Genomic DNA, 12,938 nt, shown 5'->3' with positions numbered 1-12,938 from the left:
GGGAGGTACAAGCTCCAACTCGGTTTTACAGTGAAAATGGCAGGCACTTCAAACCGGCACTAGGAAACAGACTGAGAAACCAGAGTAAGGGTTTCTCCTGCAACCCGTTCCCTTTGTGCTGGATGAACGAACGTCTCTCCACATGCTCAGTTCTGAGAGATAAGTGTGTGTGAAAGCCGTCCTTCACCTAGCTTGAAGGGAACACAAAGTTTCTTTTCAGTTGCCAACTCCACTCCATACATATATATGGGGAGGTACAAGCTCCAACTCGGTTTTACAGTGAAAACAGCAGGCACTTCAAACCGGCACTAGAAAACAGACTGAGAAACCACAGTAAGGGTTTCTCCTGCAACCCGTTCCCTTTGTGCTGGATGAACGAACGTCTCTCCACATGCTCAGTTCTGAGAGATAAGTGTGTGTGAAAGCCGTCCTTCACCTAGCTTGAAGGGAACACAAAGTTTCCTTTCCGTTGCCAACTCCACTCCATACATATATATGGGGAGGTACAAGCTCCAACTCGGTTTTACAGTGAAAACGGCAGGCACGTCAAACCGGCACTAGGAAACCGACTGAGAATCCAGAGTAAGGGTTTCTCCTGCAACCCGTTCCCTTTGTGCTGGATGAACGAACGTCTCTCCACATGCTGAGTTCTGAGAGATAAGTGTGTTTGAAAGCCGTCCTTCACCTAGCTTGAAGGGAACACAAAGTTTCTTTTCAGTTGCCAACTCCACTCCATACATATATATGGGGAGGTACAAGCTCCAACTCGATTTTACAGTGAAAACGGCAGGCACTTCAAACCGGCACTAGGAAACAGACCGAGTTGGAGCTTGTAACTCCCCATATATATGTATGGAGTGGAATTTGCAAATTAAAAGAAACTTTGTGTTCCCTTCAAGCTAGGTGAAGGACGGCTTTCACACACACTTATCTCTCAGAACTGAGCACGTGGAGAGACGTTCGTTCATCCAGCACAAAGGGAACGGGTTGCAGGAGAAACCCTTACTCTGGATTCTGAGTCGGTTTCCTAGTGCCGGTTTGAAGTGCCTGCCGTTTTCACTGTAAAACCGAGTTGGAGCTTGTACCTCCCCATGTACATGTATGGAGTGGAGTTGGCAACTGAAAATAAACTTTGTGTTCCCTTCAAGCTAGGTGAAGGACGGCTTTCACACACACTTATCTCTCAGAACTGAGCATGTGGGGAGACATTCGTTCATCCAGCACGAAGGGAACGGGTTGCAGGAGAAACCCTTACTCTGGTTTCTCAGTCTGTTTCCTAGTGCCGTTTTGAAGTGCCTGCCGTTTTCACTGTAAAACCGAGTTGGAGCTTGTACCTCCCCATATATATGTATGGAATGGAGTTGGCAACTGAAAAGAAACTTTGTGTTCCCTTCAAGCTAGGTGAAGGACGGCTTTCACACACACTTATCTCTCAGAACTGAGCATGTGGAGAGACGTTCGTTCATCCAGCACAAAGGGAACGGGTTGCAGGAGAAACCCTTACTCTGGTTTCTCAGACTGTTTCTTAGTGCCGGTTTGAAGTGCCTGCCGTTTTCACTGTAAAACCGAGTTGGAGCTTGTACCTCCCCATATATATGTATGGAGTGGAGTTTGCAACAGAAAAGAAACATTGTGTTCCCTTCAAGCTAGGTGAAGGACGGCTTTCACACACACTTATCTCTCAGAACTGAGCATGTGGAGAGACGTTCGTTCATCCAGCACAAAGGGAACGGGTTGCAGGAGAAACCCTTACTCTGGTTTCTCAGTCTGTTTCCTAGTGCCGGTTTGAAGTGCCTGCCGTTTTCACTGTAAAACCGAGTTGGAGCTTGTACCTCCCCATATATATGTATGGAGTGGGGTTTGCAACAGAAAAGAAACTTTGTGTTCCCTTCAAGCTAGGTGAAGGACGGCTTTCACACACACTTATCTCTCAGAACTGAGCATGTGGAGAGACGTTCGTTCATCCAGCACAAAGGGAACGGGTTGCAGGAGAAACCCTTTCTCTGGATTCTGAGTCGGTTTCCTAGTGCCGGTTTGAAGTGCCTGCCGTTTTCACTGTAAAACCGAGTTGGAGCTTGTTCCTCCCCATATGTATGTATGGAGTGGAGTTGGCAACTGAAAAGAAACTTTGTGTTCCCTTCAAGCTAGGTGAAGGACGGCTTTCACACACACTTATCTCTCAGAACTGAGCATGTGGAGAGACGTTCGTTCATCCAGCACAAAGGGAACGGGTTGCAGGAGAAACCCTTACTCTGGTTTCTCAGTCTGTTTCCTAGTGCCGGTTTGAAGTGCCTGCCGTTTTCACTGTAAAACCGAGTTGGAGCTTGTACCTCCCCATATATATGTATGGAGTGGAGTTGGCAACTGAAAAGAAACTTTGTGTTCCCTTCAAGCTAGGTGAAGGACGGCTTTCACACACACTTATCTCTCAGAACTGAGCACGTGGAGAGACGTTCGTTCATCCAGCACAAAGGGAACGGGTTGCAGGAGAAACCCTTAGTCTGGATTCCCAGTCGGTTTCCTAGTGCCGGTTTGAAGTGCCTGCTGTTTTCACTGTAAAACCGAGTTGGAGCTTGTACCTCCCCATATATATGTATGGAGTGGAGTTGGCAACTGAAAAGAAACTTTGTGTTCCCTTCAAGCTAGGTGAAGGACGGCTTTCACACACACTTATCTCTCAGAACTGAGCATGTGGAGAGACGTTCGTTCATCCAGCACAAAGGGAACGGGTTGCAGGAGAAACCCTTACTCTGGTTTCTCAGTCTGTTTCCTAGTGCCGGTTTGAAGTGCCTGCCGTTTTCACTGTAAAACCGAGTTGGAGCTTGTACCTCCCCATATATATCTATGGAGTGGAGTTTGCAACAGAAAAGAAACTTTGTGTTCCCTTCAAGCTAGGTGAAGGACGGCTTTCACACACACTTATCTCTCAGAACTGAGCATGTGGAGAGACGTTCGTTCATCCAGCACAAAGGGAAAGGGTTGCAGGAGAAACCCTTACTCTGGTTTCTCAGTCTGTTTCCTAGTGCCGGTTTGAAGTGCCTGCCGTTTTCACTGTAAAACCGAGTTGGAGCTTGTCCCTCCCCATATATATGTATGGAGTGGAGTTGGCAACTGAAAAGAAACTTTGTGTTCCCTTCAAGCTAGGTGAAGGACGGCTTTCACACACACTTTTCTCTCAGAACTGAGCATGTGGAGAGACGTTCGTTCATCCAGCACAAAGGGAACGGGTTGCAGGGGAAACCCTTACTCTGGTTTCTCAGTCTGTTTCCTAGTGCCGGTTTGAAATGCCTGCCGTTTACACTGTAATACCGAATTGGAGCTTGTACCTCCCCATATATATGTATGGAGTCTAGTTGGCAACTGAAAAGAAACTTTGTGTTCCCTTCAAGCTAGGTGAAGGACGGCTTTCACACACACTTATCTCTCAGAACTGAGCACGTGGAGAGACGTTCTTTCATCCAGCACAAAGGGAACGGGTTGCAGGAGAAACCCTTACTCTGGTTTCTCAGTCTGTTTCCTAGTGCCGGTTTGAAGTGCCTGCCGATTTCACTGTAAAACCGAGTTGGAGCTTGTACCTCCCCATATATATGTATGGAGTGGAGTTTGCAACAGAAAAGAAACTTTGTGTTCCCTTCAAGCTAGGTGAAGGACGGCTTTCACACACACTTATCTCTCAGAACTGAGCATGTGGAGAGACGTTCGTTCATCCAGCACAGGGAACGGGTTGCAGGAGAAACCCTTACTCTGGTTTCTCAGTCTGTTTCCTAGTGCCGGTTTGAAGTGCCTGCCGTTTTCTCTGTAAAACCGAGTTGGAGCTTGTACCTCCCCATATATATGTATGGAGTGGAGTTGGCAACTGAAAAGAAACTTTGTGTTCCCTTCAAGCTAGGTGAAGGACGGCTTTCACACACACTTATCTCTCAGAACTGAGCACGTGGAGAGACGTTCTTTCATCCAGCACAAAGGGAACGGGTTGCAGGAGAAACCCTTAGTCTGGATTCCCAGTCGGTTTCCTAGTGCCGGTTTGAAGTGCCTGCTCTTTTCACTGTAAAACCGAGTTGGAGCTTGTACCTCCCCATATATATGTATGGAGTGGAGTTGGCAACTGAAAAGAAACTTTGTGTTCCCTTCAAGCTAGGTGAAGGACGGCTTTCACACACACTTATCTCTCAGAACTGAGCATGTGGAGAGACGTTCGTTCATCCAGCACAAAGGGAACGGGTTGCAGGAGATCCCTTACTCTGGTTTCTCAGTCTGTTTCCTTGTGCCGGTTTGAAGTGCCTGCCGTTTTCACTGTAAAACCGAGTTGGAGCTTGTACCTCCCCATATATATGTATGGAGTGGAGTTGGCAACTGAAAAGAAACTTTGTGTTCCCTTCAAGCTAGGTGAAGGACGGCTTTCACACACACTTATCTCTCAGAACTGAGCATGTGGAGAGACGTTCGTTCATCCAGCACAAAGGGAACGGGTTGCAGGAGAAACCCTTTCTCTGGATTCTGAGTCGGTTTCCTAGTGCCGGTTTGAAGTGCCTGCCGTTTTCACTGTAAAACCGAGTTGGAGCTTGTACCTCCCCATATATATGTATGGAGTGGAGTTGGCAACTGAAAAGAAACTTTGTGTTCCCTTCAAGCTAGGTGAAGGACGGCTTTCACACACACTTATCTCTCAGAACTGAGCATGTGGAGAGACGTTCGTTCATCCAGCACAAAGGGAACGGGTTGCAGGAGAAACCCTTACTCTGGTTTCTCAGTCTGCTTCCTAGTGCCGGTTTGAAATGCCTGCCGTTTTCACTGTAAAACCGAGTTGGAGCTTGTACCTCCCCATATATATGTATGGAGTCTAGTTGGCAACTGAAAAGAAACTTTGTGTTCCCTTCAAGCTAGGTGAAGGACGGCTTTCACACACACTTATCTCTCAGAACTGAGCACGTGGAGAGACGTTCGTTCATCCAGCACAAAGGGAACGGGTTGCAGGAGAAACCCTTAGTCTGGATTCCCAGTCGGTTTCCTAGTGCCGGTTTGAAGTGCCTGCTGTTTTCACTGTAAAACCGAGTTGGAGCTTGTACCTCCCCATATATATGTATGGAGTGGAGTTGGCAACTGAAAAGAAACTTTGTGTTCCCTTCAAGCTAGGTGAAGGACGGCTTTCACACACACTTATCTCTCAGAACTGAGCATGTGGAGAGACGTTCGTTCATCCAGCACAAAGGGAACGGGTGGCAGGAGAAACCCTTACTCTGGTTTCTCAGTCTGTTTCCTAGTGCCGGTTTGAAGTGCCTGCCGTTTTCACTGTAATACCGAGTTGGAGCTTGTACCTCCCCATATATATGTATGGAGTGGAGTAGGCAACTGAAAAGAAACTTTGTGTTCCCTTCAAGCTTGGTGAAGGACGGCTTTCACACACACTTATCTCTCAGAACTGAGCATGTGGAGAGACGTTCGTTCATCCAGCACAAAGGGAACGGGTTGCAGGAGAAACCCTTACTCTGGTTTCTCAGTCTGTTTCCTAGTGCCGGTTTGAAGTGCCTGCCGATTTCACTGTAAAACCGAGTTGGAGCTTGTACCTCCCCATATATATGTATGGAGTGGAGTTTGCAACAGAAAAGAAACTTTGTGTTCCCTTCAAGCTAGGTGAAGGACGGCTTTCACACACACTTATCTCTCAGAACTGAGCATGTGGAGAGACGTTCGTTCATCCAGCACAGGGAACGGGTTGCAGGAGAAACCCTTACTCTGGTTTCTCAGTCTGTTTCCTAGTGCCGGTTTGAAGTGCCTGCCGTTTTCTCTGTAAAACCGAGTTGGAGCTTGTACCTCCCCATATATATGTATGGAGTGGAGTTGGCAACTGAAAAGAAACTTTGTGTTCCCTTCAAGCTAGGTGAAGGACGGCTTTCACACACACTTATCTCTCAGAACTGAGCACGTGGAGAGACGTTCGTTCATCCAGCACAAAGGGAACGGGTTGCAGGAGAAACCCTTAGTCTGGATTCCCAGTCGGTTTCCTAGTGCCGGTTTGAAGTGCCTGCTGTTTTCACTGTAAAACCGAGTTGGAGCTTGTACCTCCCCATATATATGTATGGAGTGGAGTTGGCAACTGAAAAGAAACTTTGTGTTCCCTTCAAGCTAGGTGAAGGACGGCTTTCACACACACTTATCTCTCAGAACTGAGCATGTGGAGAGACGTTCGTTCATCCAGCACAAAGTGAACGGGTTGCAGGAGATCCCTTACTCTGGTTTCTCAGTCTGTTTCCTTGTGCCGGTTTGAAGTGCCTGCCGTTTTCACTGTAAAACCGAGTTGGAGCTTGTACCTCCCCATATATATGTATGGAGTGGAGTTGGCAACTGAAAAGAAACTTTGTGTTCCCTTCAAGCTAGGTGAAGGACGGCTTTCACACACACTTATCTCTCAGAACTGAGCATGTGGAGAGACGTTCGTTCATCCAGCACAAAGGGAACGGGTTGCAGGAGAAACCCTTTCTCTGGATTCTGAGTCGGTTTCCTAGTGCCGGTTTGAAGTGCCTGCCGTTTTCACTGTAAAACCGAGTTGGAGCTTGTCCCTCCCCATATATATGTATGGAGTGGAGTTGGCAACTGAAAAGAAACTTTGTGTTCCCTTCAAGCTAGGTGAAGGACGGCTTTCACACACACTTATCTCTCAGAACTGAGCATGTGGAGAGACGTTCGTTCATCCAGCACAAAGGGAACGGGTTGCAGGAGAAACCCTTACTCTGGTTTCTCAGTCTGTTTCCTAGTGCCGGTTTGAAGTGCCTGCCGTTTTCACTGTAAAACCGAGTTGGAGCTTGTACCTCCCCATATATATGTATGGAGTGGAGTTGGCAACTGAAAAGAAACTTTGTGTTCCCTTCAAGCTAGGTGAAGGACGGCTTTCACACACACTTATCTCTCAGAACTGAGCACGTGGAGAGACGTTCGTTCATCCAGCACAAAGGGAACGGGTTGCAGGAGAAACCCTTACTCTGGTTTCTCAGTCAGTTTCCTAGTGCCGGTTTGAAGTGCCTGCTGTTTTCACTGTAAAACCGAGTTGGAGCTTGTACCTCCCCATATATATGTATGGAGTGGAGTTGGCAACTGAAAAGAAACTTTGTGTTCCCTTCAAGCTAGGTGAAGGACGGCTTTCACACACACTTATCTCTCAGAACTGAGCATGTGGAGAGACGTTCGTTCATCCAGCACAAAGGGAACGGGTTGCAGGAGAAACCCTTTCTCTGGATTCTGAGTCGGTTTCCTAGTGCCGGTTTGAAGTGCCTGCCGTTTTCACTGTAAAACCGAGTTGGAGCTTGTCCCTCCCCATATATATGTATGGAGTGGAGTTGGCAACTGAAAAGAAACTTTGTGTTCCCTTCAAGCTAGGTGAAGGACGGCTTTCACACACACTTATCTCTCAGAACTGAGCATGTGGAGAGACGTTCGTTCATCCAGCACAAAGGGAACGGGTTGCAGGAGAAACCCTTACTCTGGTTTCTCAGTCTGTTTCCTAGTGCCGGTTTGAAGTGCCTGCCGTTTTCACTGTAAAACCGAGTTGGAGCTTGTACCTCCCCATATATATGTATGGAGTGGAGTTGGCAACTGAAAAGAAACTTTGTGTTCCCTTCAAGCTAGGTGAAGGACGGCTTTCACACACACTTATCTCTCAGAACTGAGCACGTGGAGAGACGTTCGTTCATCCAGCACAAAGGGAACGGGTTGCAGGAGAAACCCTTAGTCTGGATTCCCAGTCAGTTTCCTAGTGCCGGTTTGAAGTGCCTGCTGTTTTCACTGTAAAACCGAGTTGGAGCTTGTACCTCCCCATATATATGTATGGAGTGGAGTTGGCAACTGAAAAGAAACTTTGTGTTCCCTTCAAGCTAGGTGAAGGACGGCTTTCACACACACTTATCTCTCAGAACTGAGCATGTGGAGAGACGTTCGTTCATCCAGCACAAAGGGAACGGGTTGCAGGAGAAACCCTTACTCTGGTTTCTCAGTCTGTTTCCTAGTGCCGGTTTGAAGTGCCTGCCGTTTTCACTGTAAAACCGAGTTGGAGCTTGTACCTCCCCATATATATGTATGGAGTGGAGTAGGCAACTGAAAAGAAACTTTGTGTTCCCTTCAAGCTAGGTGAAGGACGGCTTTCACACACACTTATCTCTCAGAACTGAGCATGCGGAGAGACGTTCGTTCATCCAGCACAAATGGAACGGGTTGCAGGAGAAACCCTTACTGTGGTTTCTCAGTCGGTTTCCTAGTGCCGGTTTGAAGTGCCTGCCGTTTTCACTGTAAAACCGAGTTGGAGCTTGTACCTCCCCATATATATGTATGGAGTGGAGTTGGCAACTGAAAAGAAACTTTGTGTTCCCTTCAAGCTAGGTGAAGGACGGCTTTCACACACACTTATCTCTCAGAACTGAGCACGTGGAGAGACGTTCGTTCATCCAGCACACAGGGAACGGGTTGCAGGAGAAACCCTTTGTCTTGATTCCCATTCGGTTCCTAGTGCCGGTTTGAAGTGCCTGCTGTTTTCACTGTAAAACCGAGTTGGAGCTTGTACCTCCCCATATATATGTATGGATTGGATTTGGCAACTGAAAAGAAACTTTGTGTTCCCTTCAAGCTAGTTGAAGGACGGCTTTCACACACACTTATCTCTCAGAACTGAGCATGTGGAGAGACGTTCGTTCATCCAGCACAAAGGGAACGGGTTGCAGGAGATCCCTTACTCTGGTTTCTCAGTCTGTTTCCTAGTGCCGGTTTGAAGTGCCTGCCGTTTTCACTGTAAAACCGAGTTGGAGCTTGTACCTCCCCATATATATGTATGGAGTGGAGTTGGCAACTGAAAAGAAACTTTGTGTTCCCTTCAAGCTAGGTGAAGGACGGCTTTCACACACACTTATCTCTCAGAACTGAGCATGTGGAGAGACGTTCGTTCATCCAGCACAAAGGGAACGGTTTGCAGGAGAAACCCTTACTCTGGTTTCTCAGTCTGTTTCCTAGTGCCGGTTTGAAGTGCCTGCCGTTTTCACTGTAATACCGAGTTGGAGCTTGTACCTCCCCATATATATGTATGGAGTGGAGTAGGCAACTGAAAAGAAACTTTGTGTTCCCTTCAAGCTAGGTGAAGGACGGCTTTCACACACACTTATCTCTCAGAACTGAGCACGTGGAGAGACGTTCGTTCATCCAGCACAAAGGGAACGGGTTGCAGGAGAAACCCTTAGTCTGGATTCCCAGTCGGTTTCCTAGTGCCGGTTTGAAGTGCCTGCTCTTTTCACTGTAAAACCGAGTTGGAGCTTGTACCTCCCCATATATATGTATGGATTGGAGTTGGCAACTGAAAAGAAACTTTGTGTTCCCTTCAAGCTAGGTGAAGGACGGCTTTCACACACACTTATCTCTCAGAACTGAGCATGTGGAGAGACGTTCGTTCATCCAGCACAAAGGGAACGGGTTGCAGGAGATCCCTTACTCTGGTTACTCAGTCTGTTTCCTTGTGCCGGTTTGAAGTGCCTGCCGTTTTCACTGTAAAACCGAGTTGGAGCTTGTACCTCCCCATATATATGTATGGAGTGGAGTTGGCAACTGAAAAGAAACTTTGTGTTCCCTTCAAGCTAGGTGAAGGACGGCTTTCACACACACTTATCTCTCAGAACTGAGCATGTGGAGAGACGTTCGTTCATCCAGCACAAAGGGAACGGGTTGCAGGAGAAACCCTTTCTCTGGATTCTGAGTCGGTTTCCTAGTGCCGGTTTGAAGTGCCTGCCGTTTTCACTGTAAAACCGAGTTGGAGCTTGTACCTCCCCATATATATGTATGGAGTGGAGTTGGCAACTGAAAAGAAACTTTGTGTTCCCTTCAAGCTAGGTGAAGGACGGCTTTCACACACACTTATCTCTCAGAACTGAGCATGTGGAGAGACGTTCGTTCATCCAGCACAAAGGGAACGGGTTGCAGGAGAAACCCTTACTCTGGTTTCTCAGTCTGCTTCCTAGTGCCGGTTTGAAATGCCTGCCGTTTTCACTGTAAAACCGAGTTGGAGCTTGTACCTCCCCATATATATGTATGGAGTCTAGTTGGCAACTGAAAAGAAACTTTGTGTTCCCTTCAAGCTAGGTGAAGGACGGCTTTCACACACACTTATCTCTCAGAACTGAGCACGTGGAGAGACGTTCGTTCATCCAGCACAAAGGGAACGGGTTGCAGGAGAAACCCTTAGTCTGGATTCCCAGTCGGTTTCCTAGTGCCGGTTTGAAGTGCCTGCTGTTTTCACTGTAAAACCGAGTTGGAGCTTGTACCTCCCCATATATATGTATGGAGTGGAGTTGGCAACTGAAAAGAAACTTTGTGTTCCCTTCAAGCTAGGTGAAGGACGGCTTTCACACACACTTATCTCTCAGAACTGAGCATGTGGAGAGACGTTCGTTCATCCAGCACAAAGGGAACGGGTGGCAGGAGAAACCCTTACTCTGGTTTCTCAGTCTGTTTCCTAGTGCCGGTTTGAAGTGCCTGCCGTTTTCACTGTAATACCGAGTTGGAGCTTGTACCTCCCCATATATATGTATGGAGTGGAGTAGGCAACTGAAAAGAAACTTTGTGTTCCCTTCAAGCTTGGTGAAGGACGGCTTTCACACACACTTATCTCTCAGAACTGAGCATGTGGAGAGACGTTCGTTCATCCAGCACAAAGGGAACGGGTTGCAGGAGAAACCCTTACTCTGGTTTCTCAGTCTGTTTCCTAGTGCCGGTTTGAAGTGCCTGCCGATTTCACTGTAAAACCGAGTTGGAGCTTGTACCTCCCCATATATATGTATGGAGTGGAGTTTGCAACAGAAAAGAAACTTTGTGTTCCCTTCAAGCTAGGTGAAGGACGGCTTTCACACACACTTATCTCTCAGAACTGAGCATGTGGAGAGACGTTCGTTCATCCAGCACAAAGGGAACAGGTTGCAGGAGAAACCCTTACTCTGGTTTCTCAGTGTGTTTCTTAGTGCCGGTTTGAAGTGCCTGCCGTTTTCACTGTAAAACCGAGTTGGAGCTTGTACCTCCCCATATATATGTATGGAGTGGAGTTGGCAACTGAAAAGAAACTTTGTGTTCCCTTCAAGCTAGGTGAAGGACGGCTTTCACACACACTTATCTCTCAGAACTGAGCATGTGGAGAGACGTTCGTTCATCCAGCACAAATGGAACGTATTGCAGGAGAAACCATTACTCTGGTTTCTCAGTCTATTTCCTAGTGCCGGTTTGAAGTGCCTGCCTTTTTCACTGTAAAACCGAGTTGGAGCTTGTACCTCCCCATATATATGTATGGAGTGGAGTTGGCAACTGAAAAGAAACTTTGTGTTCCCTTCAAGCTAGGTGAAGGACGGCTTTCACACACACTTATCTCTCAGAACTGAGCATGTGGAGAGACGTTCGTTCATCCAGCACAAAGGGAACGGGTTGCAGGAGATCCCTTACTCTGGTTTCTCAGTCTGTTTCCTAATGCCGGTTTGAAGTGCCTGCCGTTTTCACTGTAAAACCGAGTTGGAGCTTGTACCTCCCCATATATATGTATGGAGTGGAGTTGGCAACTGAAAAGAAACTTTGTGTTCCCTTCAAGCTAGGTGAAGGACGGCTTTCACACACACTTATCTCTCAGAACTGAGTATGTGGAGAGACGTTCGTTCATCCAGCACAAAGGGAACGGGTTGCAGGAGAAACCCTTACTGTGGTTTCTCAGTCTGTTTCCTAGTGCCGGTTTCAAGTGCCTGCCGTTTTCACTGTAAAACCGAGTTGGAGCTTGTACCTCCCCATATATATGTATGGAGTGGAGTTGGCAACTGAAAAGAAACTTTGTGTTCCCTTCAAGCTAGGTGAAGGACGGCTTTCACACACACTTATCTCTCAGAACTGAGCATGTGGAGAGACGTTCGTTCATCCAGCACAAAGGGAACGGGTTGCAGGAGAAACCCTTACTCTGGTTTCTCAGTCTGTTTCCTAGTGCCGGTTTGAAGTGCCTGCCGTTTTCACTGTAAAACCGAGTTGGAGCTTGTACCACCCCATATATATGTATGGAGTGGAGTAGGCAACTGAAAAGAAACTTTGTGTTCCCTTCAAGCTAGGTGAAGGACGGCTTTCACACACACTTATCTCTCAGAACTGAGCATGTGGGGAGACATTCGTTCATCCAGCACAAAGGGAACGGGTTGCAGGAGAAACCCTTACTCTGGTTTCTCAGTCTGTTTCCTAGTGCCGGTTTGAAGTGCCTGCTGTTTTCACTGTAAAACCGAGTTGGAGCTTGTACCTCCCCATATATATGTATGGAATGGAGTTGGCAACTGAAAAGAAACTTTTTGTTCCCTTCAAGCTAGGTGAAGGACGGCTTTCACACACAATTATCTCTCAGAACTGAGCATGTGGAGAGACGTTCGTTCATCCAGCACAAAGGGAACGGGTTGCAGGAGAAACCCTTACTGTGGTTTCTCAGTCTGTTTCCTAGTGCCGGTTTGAAGTGCCTGCCGTTTTCACTGTAAAACCGAGTTGGAGCTTGTACCTCCCCATATATATGTATGGAGTGGAGTTTGCAACTGAAAAGAAACTTTGTGTTCCCTTCAAGCTAGGTGAAGGACGGCTTTCACACACACTTATCTCTCAGAACTGAGCATGTGGAGAGACGTTCGTTCATCCAGCACAAAGGGAACGGGTTGCAGGAGAAACCCTTACTGTGGTTTCTCAGTCTGTTTCCTAGTGCCGGTTTGAAGTGCCTGCCGTTTTCACTGTAAAACCGAGTTGGAGCTTGTACCTCCCCATATATATGTATGGAGTGGAGTTTGCAACTGAAAAGAAACTTTGTGTTCCCTTCAAGCTAGGTGAAGGACGGCTTTCACACACACTTATCTCTCAGAACTGAGCATGTGGAGAGACGTTCGTTCATCCAGCACAAAGGGAACGGGTTGCAGGAG

The sequence above is a fragment of the Vicugna pacos genome, chromosome 20 (genome assembly GCF_048564905.1).
Source record: "Vicugna pacos chromosome 20, VicPac4, whole genome shotgun sequence".
Classification (NCBI taxonomy): domain Eukaryota; kingdom Metazoa; phylum Chordata; class Mammalia; order Artiodactyla; family Camelidae; genus Vicugna; species Vicugna pacos.
The sequence above is the reverse complement of the archived record's forward strand: the minus strand, read 5'-3'. Positions refer to the sequence as shown.